Here is a 16,146-nt window from a genome sequence, read left to right as displayed (position 1 = left end):
GGCAAAAATGGTTGCTAAAGCTCTCCCTAATTAGTGCTTGCTACACAGTGCTCAGGCTCTTCCAACAGCTCATATTTATTTAAGCCACATCCAGCTTCATCGTGATCTGTGCTGAGAATATGGTTTCTGTGCATAGTACAGGTGGAAACTCATGCACTGGAGCATTGGACTGTGCAGTTTCTAGTCAATGTGATGTCTATTACAGAATGGGACCCTCCTGCCGTAGGTAGATGCAACTTAGAGGGCTCTCCTCGATCCATTTTACTCAATGGCTTCCTTTCAGGTAAGGCAGGCTGGGTGGTTGGAATACACGATGGGAGAATCTGGCTAGTGCCATTAGGGGAAAATGTCAAAACTCAGAAGTCAGAGCAGTATGATTTAAGCATATGCCACAACGATGGTGGCCTCTGTTGGTTCTGTGTCCAGTGGCACAGAACACGAAGGGCATGAGCGTGTTCATCCACATCTCCTGTGTGTGGATGCTGCTGGCTGTGGTGGAAGCACTGGTTCCATATGTGCATACACAAGTGGGGGGAAAAGCTAAGCTTAACTTGCTCTGAGTATAACCAGGCTGGCTGATTTATTTCACTGCCTTAGTCCAGGGTGCAGTCATTGCCTCTCTTGTCTACAACTACAGCCTGCCCGAGTTCATGCAGTACTTGTAGAGTGCGTGTTCAGACAAGAGGACAGACAGCACGTGTGAGAAATAGCTGCCTACTGTGCAGAATGATTGAAGTGAAGCAAGTGGAACTTAAAAACTATATAAAAGCCAAATGGACATGGATATGCCATTCTTCATCTTTGTGGTGGCCACACTGGGCTGTGGGAAGAGGAAAGGCTGATATAGCAGTGGCTTGAGGGCTTTAATGCTGGCTGTGAGTTAGTTCCAGAATCTGACAAAAGATTGAGTGATCCTAAAAACGCTGTCTGCTTTGTGTTTATTTTTCCATCCCCTGAAGGTGCCCTGGGTAACACACTTAAGATGGTTGCTTTCTTGCAAGAGAATGGCTTGGCAGAGGACAGGGCTGTTCTCTGAATATTCAGCAGTGTGAATGTTGTTAGATGTGTTCCTCGGCTCCGACACTGCTCAAGCTGAGTCCCTCTAGGAAAGTACAAGACTGCTGCAGCTTAGTGCTCTAAGATTCATGTGAGAATGCTTTAGAGGAAAATGCTGTCAGTGATTGGATCCCTCTTTATCTTTTAATCCCACTTCAAGCTTTTAGTAAACTTGTTCTCTGTCATATATTGGCGGAGGAAATGATTCTTGATAAACCAAATGATTTTTGCTTGGTCGCTGGACTTTGCATGTGCACTGGCTTTCTGGTTAATCTGGTGATGTGTCCCATTAGTCCACAATATATTCAAGAGATTAAAGTGTGTCTGACAAGATAGAATAATAACTTTGAGTACTTTTTTCCTTGATTGTGATAAAGACAGCACGCTAGCAGGAAAAATTGTTCTAATTGGTATTATGTCATTTATATGAATGGCTTTTAAATGCTCATTGTGGGTCCAGGAAATGTCAGAGGAGACTTACCTATAGCTATTATGACACATACTGAAAGGAATGATAAGTGGATGAAAAAGGATTAATGTTTATGCATATGTTGATTCTACATTTAAGGAGGGGTTTGTTTTGAAAATGCTACTTCATAAGTGATTTAAATTCCAGTGTGAATGCATCAAGAGATGCATGGTTAGTAGTCTCAAAAGAGATGCCTAAGCACTTTTAGCCTGGTGCTTTATCAAGATGGCTTTGTAAATATTAATCTAATGGTTCTTTTTAACATTATGGTGAGTTGACTTTGGATGGAATGCATTTTGAGGCAGGAGAATGTAAAGGGGGGACATGGAGCACAGTTGAATGTAAGCATCACTATGAGTTTTGGGAAATGCGGTGCAGAGGAGAGCACTGAGGTTTTGGTAGCTGTAAAAACATTTGAGGCTGAACTGCCCTCTAATTCCTTTGCTGCTGCTTGTATCCCACAGCACACAGGTCCATCCATGCTGCCAAAAGACAGCCTGGGAGAAGAGAGATAACTGATATCTGGTAATTTCCTGATACCAGCCAAGAAAAGGAAAGGAGAGCTGCTTCCCAAGCAGAGATCATGTGGAGAAGATTGCATACCAAGAGTGATTATCAGAGGATGAATTTCTCCTTGGACTGTTGCAGGAAAGGCTGGTCAGCTGAAGTTGGGCAGTAGGGAAAGGATTAGGGTTGGCAATAAGAACTACTTTAACTGAGTTCAAGTAGTTGATATTTGAAGTATCATAATGTATAGAGCAGTTGATCTATTTATATTACCCTAAAGCTGGGTTATATATAGTCCTAAAAGTTCAAATTCCTGGGTCTCTATTTGGCTTGTTCTATTTTAGGAAGAGCATCCATATGTAAAATTCTGCTTTGCTGTCCTAAAGTCTTGCCAAAAGTTTATTTAAAGAGCAAAACCTGGTAGAGACCCCTCTCTTATCTGCAGATTTGTATTGAGTCCCCTATGCTCTCTTGTGGTTAAGTGCTCTAATGGCTATTCAGTTTCTGGTGATTTCTGCTATTCTCTTGCTTTTCCTTTCTCCATCCGTATTCAGTCCGACTCCAAGGCAAGTGAGGCTGAGGGGAGCTGTTCACATGTAGCTGCAGAGGTCAGCCAAGGGACAATGGTTTACTACTGAGCTGCTCCTCTTGGTAGCAGCTATCCAAGTCAGCAAGGTGGAAAACCACCACTGGGGATTTTTAGCAACCATGCACCACTCTGGGTCTGAGCTGCAGCACAGTGCAGTAATTTAGTATTGGTATCTGCAGGTCTGCAGATTTTCTAATGGCCTGGCCCCATTCTGAAAAGGACCATTAGGCAAGTGCTGCAAGAACAGCACTTCTGAGCAGCACTTGAGGATCTGAAGAGTGTGGTGCTCTTTCATTGTGAGGATTAGAGAGAGCTGCTCTGATTTCCTGCAATTAAAAGGGATTCTGAAATTGTGCTGCTCATGCTCAGTCTGTGGCTTTGTAGGCTTATTAATGTAAGAGATAATGGGGTTGCCTTTAATGTTGGTTAAGCAGGCAGTGTGTGCACCGAGGATGTGCTCTTTCCCTGGGAAGGTGGTTAGAATTGGAAATCACAGCCTGGGAGGAGCTAAGGAGTCTCAGGTCTTACCAGGTCAAGGGAACTTGATTTTCTAGCAGCATTTGGTCCATTAAACAGAACTACAAGTACACCACTAAGTGAGTGTCTACTGCTTCTAAATTAAGGAAAAGCTGCCCTCACAGCTCTCTGGTAGAGCTTGGACTAAACTGAGTTCTTCACTTTAGATAACAAATTTTATTTGTGTTTGGCCACAAATTACAGTATGCTTTATAGGAGGAAAAAATTATCCAGCATGTTCCTGTGTCTGTTTAATAGTTTTTCAATTAAATGTAGCAATTTAAAACTGGTGAGATTTTGTGTAAAACATCTTTTTAATCCATATAGTTTTAAGAAAGGAAAAAACAAAACAATGAAGATATCTTTTGGCTTAATTCTGAAAATAATACTGAGTATTTGGTGTAATTTTTTCATACTTTTCTTTGTAATGGATTCACACTCTCTGAAGTGGGTAAGTAAAGTTTCTCTGAAGACAATATCATGAGCACTGTGGCCTCAACATTTGCTAACCACAACATTTCCTCAATATTTTCCTAACTTTGTTAGGAATAGGATGAAACACACATGCAAGGTGTGTTTCAAAGTGATCCATTGTCTTGAAGATGTTCCTAGTCAGATACTCTGCAGAGGCAGAGACTTGTTTTGGGTGAAGGAAATGCTGTGTCCACAGTCTCTATATTTTTTCCAAATTTTTTTTACTCTGTGGCATATTTTATTAATATCCATCAAATTATGATGACATTTACTCTACAATGCTTTAATTGCGCATTCTGGAGTGTTACAAATACGCTGATGTTTAGGAGAGGGAACTGTCAAGCCTGTGTACTCCAGTTCATATTGACAAGCTAAGTAAAGCCTCATTTTTAAACCCTCATGGAGGATGAAGAGCTCAGCACAGAATTGCATTCATGACATCCTCATTCAGCTGCTTGCTCTGCTTTAGGGACCTTGACTCTCTGGACATAAAGCTAAACAGAACCAGGGCAGGGGAGTGGGGGAGAAAAGCAGCTTCTTCAGAAAAAATCTGTCAAAGCTAAGTATACCTTGTTATTAGAACATAAAATAACTGGAACTGGTCTTTATGGTGACTTGAAAATTGAAATATTAGCTACTGTCAGTCTGGGTTTGAGAGGCAGCTCTCCACACTGTTTAGTTCCTTGTTTTTCCTGCCATTCTAATGACAGTGTGGCTGGAGCCACACACCCACTGCCAATCCTTGTCTGATGAGCTTTTATGTGCCACCTAGGCTGAGTCAGAACTATGGAAAGAGCCTGAGGCTACTTACGTAATGTAGTTATGTTGCTGTGACAGTATCATTTTCAGCTAGAACTTGATTTATTGTTCCTTTAAGCATTACTCTTTTCCTTTCTGTACTACAAAGATAATAGCAACTGCCCTCTTTCTTTCTGCCATTTTTGTAGACTTTAATATGTGGTGGATTATGTTTTATCAGACTATTTAGTTGGAAAAGTTTGATTTTTGAAAAAGAGATTTTATTTAAAACTGAAAGCCACAAATACGGTGGGGAAAGACATTTGTATATCTTCCTAGGGAAAGATACAAAACATTACTTTTATCAAGTCCTCTAAGACTGCAAATAGGAATGTAAACCTGCAGAATAATGATGAGGTTGCTGAACAATTCATCAATCCTGAAATTCTCAGTTGTTTCCGGAGTAATACATTTAACTGGCTGGAAGACTTGGGTTGAATGCAAGTAAATTTCATATGAGACCTTGAGCAAGCAAGTAATGTTAGGTAAGCTGTGCAAATTATTTAAAAGTATCCTCAAGAGATCCTAACACTAATTTAATAAAACAGGAGCAGTGCAGAAATACACGTCAAAGCTGTAAATCATACACAAGCAATGGAGAGATGAAATTACTCTGCCCACTTCAGCCGGTATCCATGTAAATTATCAAAATCCTTGGGCACTGTTCCCAGCAAACCTGAAGGAGGAATCACAAGTTGCTGGCATGTACCCAGGTCCCAGTGGCACCATGTGGGATTCATCCCCAGCTTTATGTGCCCACTTCTGTGCAGCTGTAACCTCTGAGCTGGTCACCCCTGGCTTCCTGCACAGAGCAACAGCTGCTTCTGGTGCACAGCTGCCCTGGGGATGGTGCACGTCTGAAATGGGTCACAGGAACCACATGGTGCAGATGCCTGTTTCTGTCATTTGACTGCAGGGAGCCTCAGGTGACCCCCTCAGTCGTGCCACACAAGGCACTGTGAGTCACATCCCAGCTGCCTTTACAGGTTAAAGGGCTGGAATTTGGAGTAGCTCAGAAGCATGCCCGGGAAAGTAAGGGCTGATGGAGGAGCGAAGTGCCTAGAGGTTCAACACTGCAGTGGTTACTGGATGGAGCACTTACTGGCAGTGGCCTCCAGAGCAGCACTGGGGAGCACTGCAAGGCATCTTGTGTTGTTTGTGGAGAGTTGGGGGACTCACAGGATGCTATTTATAGATACCAGAGACTGAAGTCTCATCCTGCTGGTAGTAAAGCTTGGGCTGCAGCCCAGAGATGGGTTTGCCTGGCTGGCAAGAGACATGGAAGAATAGGATTCAAAACACTGATGTGAAGAGCAGGGAGCTGGTTAAGATACTGCCAGCAAGGGATACTGGTGCTTGGTGAAAGAGGCAAGGAGGTCAGGTCCCAAATCCTCCTCCTGCTCTGCTGCCTTTTAGCTATTAATGTACTGGTTAAGAGTTGCACCTGAAAGGAGAGGCTCTAGTTCATTTTTCTAACAAACCTGGGTGGGTTCAGGCAGACACCTCTCAGGCACAGCTGTCCTGGCACTTGGGCTGCATGTTGGGCTGAGCAGGGTTGCAGTGCAGCAGAAACCCTGAGAGAGCATCCCCCTCTTACCTTTGGTCTCTCCTTGGGCCTCTCTGTGATGACTAAAGCTTGCCATGGAGCACCAGAGGGCTTCCTAGCCCTCCAGGGAAGCAAGGCTGGCCTCCAGATAACTAATCAAGATACATTAATTAAAGAGAAGAAAAGGGGCATAAAAGGGAGTACCACTCTGTGTGTACTCATCTAAGAACAGCACTGTAACCCTCGTCTTCATGTTCCTGGCCAAGTGCTCTGGGACTCCTTGGGGCTCAGAGCTCGCTGTGAGATCACCTTGCATAAGGAGAAGGCTTTGAACCAGTCCCTGTCCCAGGTAGGGAGATTTGAGCCTAATGGGCCAGAGACTTTTAAACAGATGAGTTATCTCTGAAAGGGCGAACGTCTGAAGTAGTCTGGGTTGTAAGTAGGGTGCTGAGAAAACCAGCCTAGAACTAAAAAGAAATTTTCTGCAGAGCTTTGTGATGCTGAAAGGAGATGTACTTTGTGTGATTAAACTGTGACGTCCCCAAGGGATATTGCTCTCCTCCTACATACGTACTTCCCACAGGGCTCACTGGTACTAGTGCTGGATCCTCATTATTTCCAAGGCATGTTCTGGATGTGTCCCGATGCCACAGGTGTACCAAACTCTGAGGATGAGAAGTGATGCCAACATTTGAATACATTTAACTGGGAAGTGGAAGAGCTGGATCTGTATTGCTGAATAGAGTGCAGTGCTCCTCACTGGGGATGAAGCCCCAGGTGTTGTGTAGAGGCGAAGCTTTTATTGCCTTGGACATGTAGGAAATTCCTCTCTCTCTTCTCTCTGAAAATGCAGAGTTTGAAACACAAGATAAAAATTGCCATTCATGTGGTGGTCAGCAATTGTGCTGTACAGTGAAGACGTTAATTTCTTATCTCTTATTTTACTCTCTCTGAAGGAGATTCACTTCAAGGTAAGTGGGGAATAATGTAGCAATTGCTACAGAAGGCAATATTTCCTTTCCATGTGGCAAGTCTAACAAAATCCATGATGTGAATTATGCAACTTGCTTTCACCAAGGCATCTTAGATACTTTGTAAATATTCCCATATGCCAGATTCTTTAGGTGGAACAAGAACTTTGATTGTACCTTTGCTCTCTGGAAAAACAGCTAAATTACTAACAGATACATGATGCAAAGAAAGAGATTTTATTTCTCCTTGAGACATTGTAATAATTTCCAGACAGCAATAAACCAAGATTTAATCATCCAGCTTTTAAAATTACCTTGTATGAGTGTATGAGAGTAGGAAGATGGATTCACAGTTAAATGTGGAACTCTGAGAGATGTGAATTGAACAGCAGGGTCTGCTGCAGGCTATCTCTGACCTCAGATAAGTATTTTAATCTCAGTGTTACTCCTGTTTGCCTGTGGAAAACTACGATAATATCCTCTTTTCATCAGTTCTCTCTTTGGTTTGCTTAGATTGCAATCTATTCAGGTCAAAGATTTAGCATTATATTATTTATATGGACCAATTTCACTGAGGGCCCTGAAGCTGGATCTACAGATAATTCTATTTTCTAATAGTATTATCTAGAAAATATCTACAATTAATCTATTAATCCAGTAAAATCACAATGAATAACAATTCCTCCCCAACTGCTTAAAACTTCTATCAAATTGCAGAAACGCAATATTGTATCTAGGTGACTGGAACAACAGCATAAAGCTGCTGCATGAAGGTCCCCAGTGTTGGTACAGTCTGAATATTTTATGCTAAAATGCTGTTCTTAATCTCAGATGGCTGGTATTTCCATAATGTCATAAAAGCTTGTAAAGGAGAGAAAGTAAGTTCTGTGGAAGTCAGACAGTAGCAATTCCCCTTATTACCAGTTGCAACAGATCTATTGGGCAAGAAAAAGTGCTGAAGATAAGTACCAGTGAAAATGAAGACAGTAAATCTTTCTTTTCCATTAGCTTGTGAGGCAAAACTGAGGAAGAATAAGGACAACTTAAGAACAACATGCAAAATGAAAGTCTGAAGTGACTTGTTTTAATGCATTAGCTTTCCTCTGTAAAGAGAAGAATTAAAATTGTTACATCTGGAGGCCTTGAGAAACTGGGAAGCACAGAATTAAGCAATAGTTAATGAAGATGTGAACAACAAAATTCTTTCCATAAAGCTGTTCAGAATCAGATAAATAACATCAAGGATCCAGATTTCTTTGCCTTTGGTGAAGCAGGTCCAAACATCTGAATTGATTGCTCTGCTCATGGGAGCTGCCAGCTCCTCCTGGTGGGCTGAGTCTTTCCCTCACCTGTCAGCATGGCTTGAGTTGTCCCTCCTGGGGGGCACGGAGGAGCTGGGACAAGGGTGCAGAGTATATGTCTGAGTGCTTACGTCCGAGTGTCAGGTGACAGCACTTGAAACTCCTCTGGACTCCCCTGTAGACAATCAAGAAAAATTTTTCTAGGTAGCCATCCATGTATCCTGTTTTAGACCTCTAACTCTGGGTTTCTCTTGCCTGACTGAGAAGGATGAATCATGTCTGAAATAACTTTCCCTCCCTTCTGTGGGATAAGCGTGTCACCAGTGGATCCCCAGGGGCTAGACCAGCTCCAGGCTCTTCTGCTGTGACATAGAGGGCAGCACAAAGCCCATGTCCAGGCTGTGGCTTGGGCTGATGCCTGCCTTTACTGACTGCCTCAGTAATTCTGCCTTTGCTTTTCCTGCTGGGGCATCCCCAACCTGCCCCTACTGCCACGATCTGGGACTCCCTGTCTGTGGGAAAGGCAAGGGTCTCTCAGCTTTCAGGACCTGGGCTGAGTCCTGGACACTGTGAAAGCCCTGGTTTGGGTTTATATGGCAAATAAACCTTTATCTGTACTGGAAGGGTTTAGGCAGAAACATAAACGAGGATCCAGGCTGAGACTTCATTGCTAGCTTTTTCCAGGAGCTCTTCCTCATATAGTGAAAGAAAGGGGATTTAGAAATAAGTTAATTATTTAATTAAAAGGGGAAAAAGAAAAAAGGAAGAAACCACAGAATATTCTGAGCTGGAAGGGACCCACAAGGATCATCAAGACCAGCTCCCAGGTGAATGGCCCACACAGGGATCAAACCCACACCCTTGCTCATTATTAGCACCATGCTCTAAACAACTGAGCTAATCTCATATAATGACTTATGGATAAATCTGCCCTGTCTCTGCTCTTCCTTCCTTTCAGATGTTGTCTGTTTCCAAGGCAATATACATTATAATAATGTCTAACCTTAAACTTCCTGCTTTATCACAGATAGAAGTGAGTCTTGCAGTCTTGATGCCTTTCGACCACTTGCAAAAACTTCAGTTCTTCTGTGACATGCTTGCTCAGGAGAGATCGCATTAGTGACATGCTGGGGTGAAGGGGCTGATTCTGAAAACCTTCACTGCTTTTAACAAGGGCGACTGCCTCCTTGCTTGTGCAAGGACACATCTGTGTGGGCAGAGTCGCAAGAGAGGGGTCTAAGGCAGAGAGAACTTTGAAGATTCAAATTGCACGCTCCACTGAAATGTACAATACTTACGAGAATTGTGCACAAATTCTTGTTGCATTGTGTAATTTCTGCAGATGATCTCCTGTAGTTCTCCACTGAATGTCTTCATTCTTTTTCTTAATTAAAAAAAAACCAACCCAACATTTTTTGTTCTCTCACTTTCCTTGAATTTACCAATTGTTTGTAATTGGACTTGTCTTACATATCATGTTCCCTGTTTCTTCCTGGATAGAACATGCCTGAGTTGAGAGCGTGAACAATTATCATCTCAGGGTGTAAGATTTAATGGAAAACCACTCAAATTCTTCATGTGACAATGCTTGTTGTGCCTAATGGCTATGTGGTCCTACAGCTGATGTCCTGCTGCTCCCAGCACTGGTTTAATCATCTTAAACACTGTTGGTTACCCACAGTGGTTTGGAGAGGCTTTAAAACACAGCACACCTACAAAAACTGAGCCTTCTTAAGGAAAATAAACAGGTACTTGACTAGCACTCTCCTATTCATGTGACAGCTAGTATTTTTTTCTACTTTGTCTCCTGTTTTTTTCAAGAGCCAGAAACCTTACATTTTTGCCTTAATAGCCTCTAATTAATGCACCTTACATCTCTTCTTTATGTAGTATCTACACATGATCTCTGTTTTTCATGTCAACAACTGAGTTTCTCATTCATGTCATGTATAAACACATGCAGCTTGAGTCTCTGGTGTTTTCATCAGCAGCTTACACTATACTGTGCCCTTTCCTAATATCCTTAATCTCGGCTTCTGGAAAACAAAATAGTGACCTACTTTATTTTGTGCCTTCAGAGGAAAAACAAAGTGCACGTGGTGGAGCAGCAGCTGCTGTTTCCTGACAGTGAGTGAAGAGCTGTAAAGCCCCTGATTCAGAGCTTTGCTAAACCCATTCCTGTGTTCACATCCTCCTCTCCCTGCTCCTGTGTGTGGGCACTTGCTGCAGTCCTACCTCTGGTGCTCGGATGCCATCACACAGGTCTGGATAAAACAGAAGGGATTGCCTCCACATGAGGGTGGGTTAATTACAGGGAAAGTGGACTCATGGGCTGCCCTCTGTCAGTGCTCCCTGATGCAGGGATGACTCCTGCTCACAAAGCTGGAAACGTGCCCACAGCTCATGAATGTGTGTTCTATATCGTGCTCCTGCTCTCTGACCTCTGCCTGTTCCACCAGCTATTTGGAACACACTGGGAATCAGGACCATTGCACTGCTTTCACTTGGCGGTGTGGGGGGAGGGGGCCTCTTTCACGTGGTTTCCTCCCTCCCTTTCTGCAGTGGGTGATGGTGTCAGTGTTGACTCATCACCTGCTTGCTTCACAGACCTCTTCCAGTGTCTCCAGAAGCTCCAGTGCTTCACAAGGCTGTCATACAGTGATGAGAGCTAGGCACCAAAATAGAAAATCAATAGTATGCAAGCACTCTCCTCCCACATGTGCTTTTGAAAATCTCCCCCACAACCTTTTGCATCAACACTAACCAGATTTCACCTATAAATCTGCTGCACTTAATCTCCCTAAGTACCTCTCCAGCACTCGTCTCTCATCCCTAACTTAAGCTCCCTTATTGACAGATGCACACACACACACAAACAACTTATTTTTCCCCTCTCAATCCTCCATTGTTAGAAAACAACACAGGACAACAGCTCTGGCAAGGCTGTATCCGTCCTGTTTGCACTCAAAGTAGCGACCGGTTCAAAATGGGAGGATGGAGCTTTTGGCCTGGCTTTTGTGGAGCTCCTTGTGAGAGGCAGCCAGTCAACCCCTGGTCTCAAATTCGGGGACTTCTATGGCCATCTCCAGGTTCCCAGCAAAGCCATGGCATATTATCTGCACAGTTGCACAGTAGTGGCTGGATGTTTTCCCCTTGGCTGGCTTTAATGCTGTCTTCAAATTATTGTTCCAAAACTGCCTGATGCAACATCAAAGCACCAGCCCAGACAAAGAACATTCAGGCTGGGAGCTGGGGTGGAAAGAGGGAAACTTTGCAGCAGAGCAGTCATGCAGGCTGGTTTTACTTTTGCTTCAGTAGGAGTGAATGGCAGGCCGGAGACCTGCTGGTGAAAATTTTATAGGTGGGAGCCTGGCTAGAGGGAAAATCCAACCCATCTCAGAATGCTGTTAGCTGCTTGCATCTTTTTGTCCGTATTGATTGGAAGGGTTGGAATATTTGGACTAGGGCAACAGCATGAAGAGTTAACATAATGTTTGAGATAAATGCATCGGCTTTTTCATGTAGTAAAAAGAGATGACTAAGCTGAGAATTTTAACAAGAGCTAATCTCCATTTCAGATCTTGTTTAAGAGATTAATTATGGAATATTGTAGATTTAATTAAACATAAAATCAAGGGCAAATAGGCACAGCCTTATACCAACTAACAGAAATATCAAAATTCTGCTGGAACAGACTGAATTTCTATACTTGGAAAGCAAGAAACTGCCACAGTTTCTTACAGCTCTCACAGAGATAAAAACAGCAAGAAAAAAGGTCTTGATTAATTGACAAATTTTATGTTGAAGAAAGACTAATGACCTTCTACAAGCACAATTGCAGTAAGTTTTGTAGATACTCGGAGGTCCCATGCTAATTATTTTCCACTTGCACAGCATCATAAATTTAAGTAACCTAAACTAACATTAAAACATTATTTCACCATATTACTAATTTGTTGAATAGCTGGAGAAACAGAAACTTGATTACTAAAATAATGTGCCTGTGTTCTTCCACAACATTGGTGAAAGGATAGGTAATGTAAATTGAGAGTCTTGACATTCAGCTTGTTGTGTCAAGATTTAAGGATTTAAGGAATTTATTTGTAAACATACAAAAAAAACCCACCCTGGAGGAAGTGAAATCACAGGTTTAGCCAATTGAGACAAATAATGCCAGGCTGTTCTTGTCAGCTGGCAGGTCTCGTGTTTGAGGGTTCATTTTCCACTGAACTCTTGGGAATACCTTGTTGTCTCTCCAAGTCTTTGCCACTTAAAAACTGGCAATTCTGGTTTTTGGGGTTTTTTAATGAAATTGTTTGTCACAGACACATCAGTTTGACTCTCTAAATTCTACAGTTACTCAAACCACACATGTCCATTGAATCAATGATCCCCTTAAACAGGGGAGGGACACACATCTGGGAATGCCCCTCTGTGTGTCACACATTAGCTATTTCTTTTCAGAGGGGCTTTGATGCCCTTTTCAGCTCCAGAGAGAACTGTTATGGCTGCCTTTGCAGTGTGGGCATGGCGGTGGTGGTGACTTTTCCATGAGTGTGTGTGCTGGCTTTGGTTGCAGACATCCTGGCTCCTCTCCTTGGAGTCGCCCGAGGCACTGGGGCATGTCTCAGGATACAGCACTGCAGAGTGGACGTTTTGGCCTCTCATTTGGCTTTCCAGTCTCTCTGTTTTGTGTGCCTTTCATCAGGCCCAGCAAGAAGTCTAGTCAGTCTTCTGTTGCACATCAACTTGTTCTCCCCTGCCCTTCGTTTGTTACTCCTGTTTTTTCATTTCTCGTGTTTCTTTTTTTCTAACTGGCCCATTTTGGGCACTGTATTTTATCCTCTGCTCCTGGAGGTGGTCCTCAAAAAACCTTGTCCTTTACTGTTTTTTCTCTACTGCCTCAAAGCAATAAAGAACTGAATGTGTGTGCTACTTTTGAGGGCAAGAATATGAAGCGTCTTTTTGAAAGTACTGTTGAACACAATGTCTCTCATCTGCATGCACGGGAAGAAAAGAAGAGAACAAATCACCTGTGTAACATTCAGCCTTTGAAGGGTATCAAGGATAACTCAAATTCCATGGGGTATATGTTTCCCTCAAGGAATTTTTAGAGGACACAGCTGAGAAATGGCCGGAAATAAGTGATCAGAAACAGAAATCAGATCTTGTCTGGGACTTCTTGTGAAGCTCAGCCACTTCCCACACTGCCACATTCCTCTCTTGAGGATGTTGCCCTTTAACAGTGAGAGGAAACTATGAGATGAAAATCTGGAAGGGCCAGAAGATCAGTGATTCGTGAGCTGAACTCGCTCACACCAGTAATGATGCCTTTGTGGTCTGACATGGCAATAAGGACACCAGCTGGCTGGAATTTGGCTCATGGCAGGCAAACCCAGCAATCTTTCAGGTGTTAGAGAGCTCAAGTAGTCTTAGTTCGTGCAAAAGTAGGCACATTTTTCAAGTTTAATTCAGTTATAAAACTACTATCTTGGCCAGATTTGTTTGCCCTTGCCTGGAAAGGGCAAAAAAGAAAGGCATGTGTGGTTTTTATCTTCCTCTTATCTCTGTGCAACACTGCCTGCAAGTTCAGAGACATTTCATTTCCTTGGTTTTCAGTCACGTATGGAAATGGGTGTGGAGCAAGGGTCTCAGTCACTTCCCACAGGACAAAGTAGCCTGAAGGATCCTCTCCTCCAGCCATGTAGCAGGTGCTTTCTCTGTCTGGAAAGCAGCAGAGGATGGGCAGTATCTGCAGCCAGGAGTTTCCTGTGTGACCATCAGTGGGTGTTCACTCCTTGACTGCCCCACCAGGTCCTACCTGTGTCAGTTCTGGTGACAGCTCCGGAGCTGCCAGTTTTGGGGCTTTCTGTTTCAGCATTCATTGCTGTTCCTGCCCTCAAAACAAGGTGTTGGACTGCTGGCTGCTCTGCCAGCCAGTATTGCCTGCACTCCAGCCATGTCTCCAGCTTTGCTTTTCACCGGATTGCTTTCCAGTGCAACTGATACTCTGAGACCATCACAGAAATGCCAGCGCTGGGCTCTGCTGGTGCCTGAGAACTGCTCCTGGGCATCACTTCCACACATGTTAGCCTCTGTGTCAGCTTGTGCTGCAGCAGCCCAGGGTATTTCCCAGTTGAACTGGAGTCTGTGTGATATGTGGGAGACAGAAGACAAGGTCTGCATGCTGTATTTTCTATATGGCATGGCCTTAAAATTTTTCTGTCCTCATCCCTTGCTGCTTTTTAAACAATTCTCCATTCCTTAGCCCAGCTGCTCTCTGGAGTGTGGGGCTGTATCCACTCATACAGACCAACCCCAGCATGTACAAGCTGCTTTTGCCTGAGAGATTACTGTCTAACCCAGTTTTCAATAAAGTTATTTCCATATTTACGGAAAAAGAAAAAAAATCACAGAATCACAGAGTCAAAGAATAAGCTGAGTTGGAAGGGACCCGCAAGGATCATCAAATCAAACTCCTGGCCCTGCATAGCCATTTCTATTTTGATAACAGTGATCCACGACATACTTTGTGTTCCAGAGGAGCCACAGAAAGAGCTTCAAAAGTCTGCAGTTCCCTGGTGCAAAAACTCAATAAATCTGCCCAAAACCAGAACTGTTTCACAAACATATGAGCTCCCATTTGTCCAGCTGGATGGCTGGGGACTGGGCCAGAGTGATGGACATTTGCAAATTTTTTTTATTAAATCCTGCTAAAAATATTTTTGTCTTGAAAGGACTGTAATGCACATATGCTGTAATGCTGGTTACTAATTAAATCATTCTAAGACTTGGAAATGCAGATAAAGCAAGCAGGGATTAAACTGGTCTAGTAGTTTTAGTATCTTTAGGAAATTCCCAGTTGAATTTTACAGAAAACTGCTTAAATGAGCACAGGGACAGGAAAAAAAAACCTTTTTGACAATTACTGCCTACTGTATGGAGCCTGTATATCTCTAATAGTGATGCCATCTCACACATTAAGAGAAAAAATTTTGTGATACATATGAGGTCAGTACTTTCTACAGTTCAGTAATATTAATTCTTTTTTTATGTGTTAGACAAACCTACTCTTCATCTTGTTACTGACAGACAGTATGAGTGTGGGGTGAAGATCCAAAACTGTTGAATGTGAGGTGTATCAAACGTGGCCCAGGAGGCTCCTGGGGGCATTGAGTGTAACTTGGGCACACTGTGCCTTACTAGGAAGGAGGCACTTGGCATTGCCCTCCATGCTGTCCACAGTTCTCCTCTTCCCATGACTGCTTCCCCTTGGAGAGGTCTGAGGAGCTGGAATTAGAAGCGTTCAGCTCTTCTTCAGTCCTCACGAGACCTACGGGAAAGGGAAATCCTCTTCTGTCTCTGTGTGGCACCTCCAACCCCGTACTTCCTTGACTCTGTGCAAGAGAAATCTCCTTGCTGTTCCTCAGGTGTCTCCAGACCCAGGAAATGGGAGAGCAGGGAACCAGGACTTTGGGAACCAAATCCTTACCAGCCCCAGGGCTGGCCCCGGTGCATCCAGCTGCCCTCTCCAGTATCCTCACGACTCTGCTTGGTCTTTGGCTCCGGTTTTGCAGGGCCTGGCTGAGCTCTGAGTTAAGTCAGCTGCTATTCTTGCATTACAACTTTGATTTTTGGTACTTTCATTTAGCTGTGCATTAAGATGCTTAAATGCAAATGTAGGCACTCAGGTTGTGGTTTATACAATGTCTAGATCTGTACTTCTCACTTGGAAATGTGTTAATGTAAATTACTGTCAAGTGCAGCTTTCTACATCTCTGATAGTGCTACCTTACACAACCAGGGCCCCGGGGTTCTGCTTGATCCTGGTGTTACAGATGTAGTATAAAAATAACTACACTTTGGAGCCCTGCCTTTGTAATTTAGCCCAGTAGTCTGATTGTCCAGCCATGGCTTAT

Source organism: Corvus kubaryi, unplaced genomic scaffold (assembly GCF_017639235.1).
Source record: "Corvus kubaryi isolate FWS band 111438036 unplaced genomic scaffold, C.kubaryi_AGA036_p1.0 37256, whole genome shotgun sequence".
In the NCBI taxonomy this organism is placed as follows: Eukaryota; Metazoa; Chordata; class Aves; order Passeriformes; family Corvidae; genus Corvus; species Corvus kubaryi.
This window is presented reverse-complemented; position numbering follows the sequence as displayed.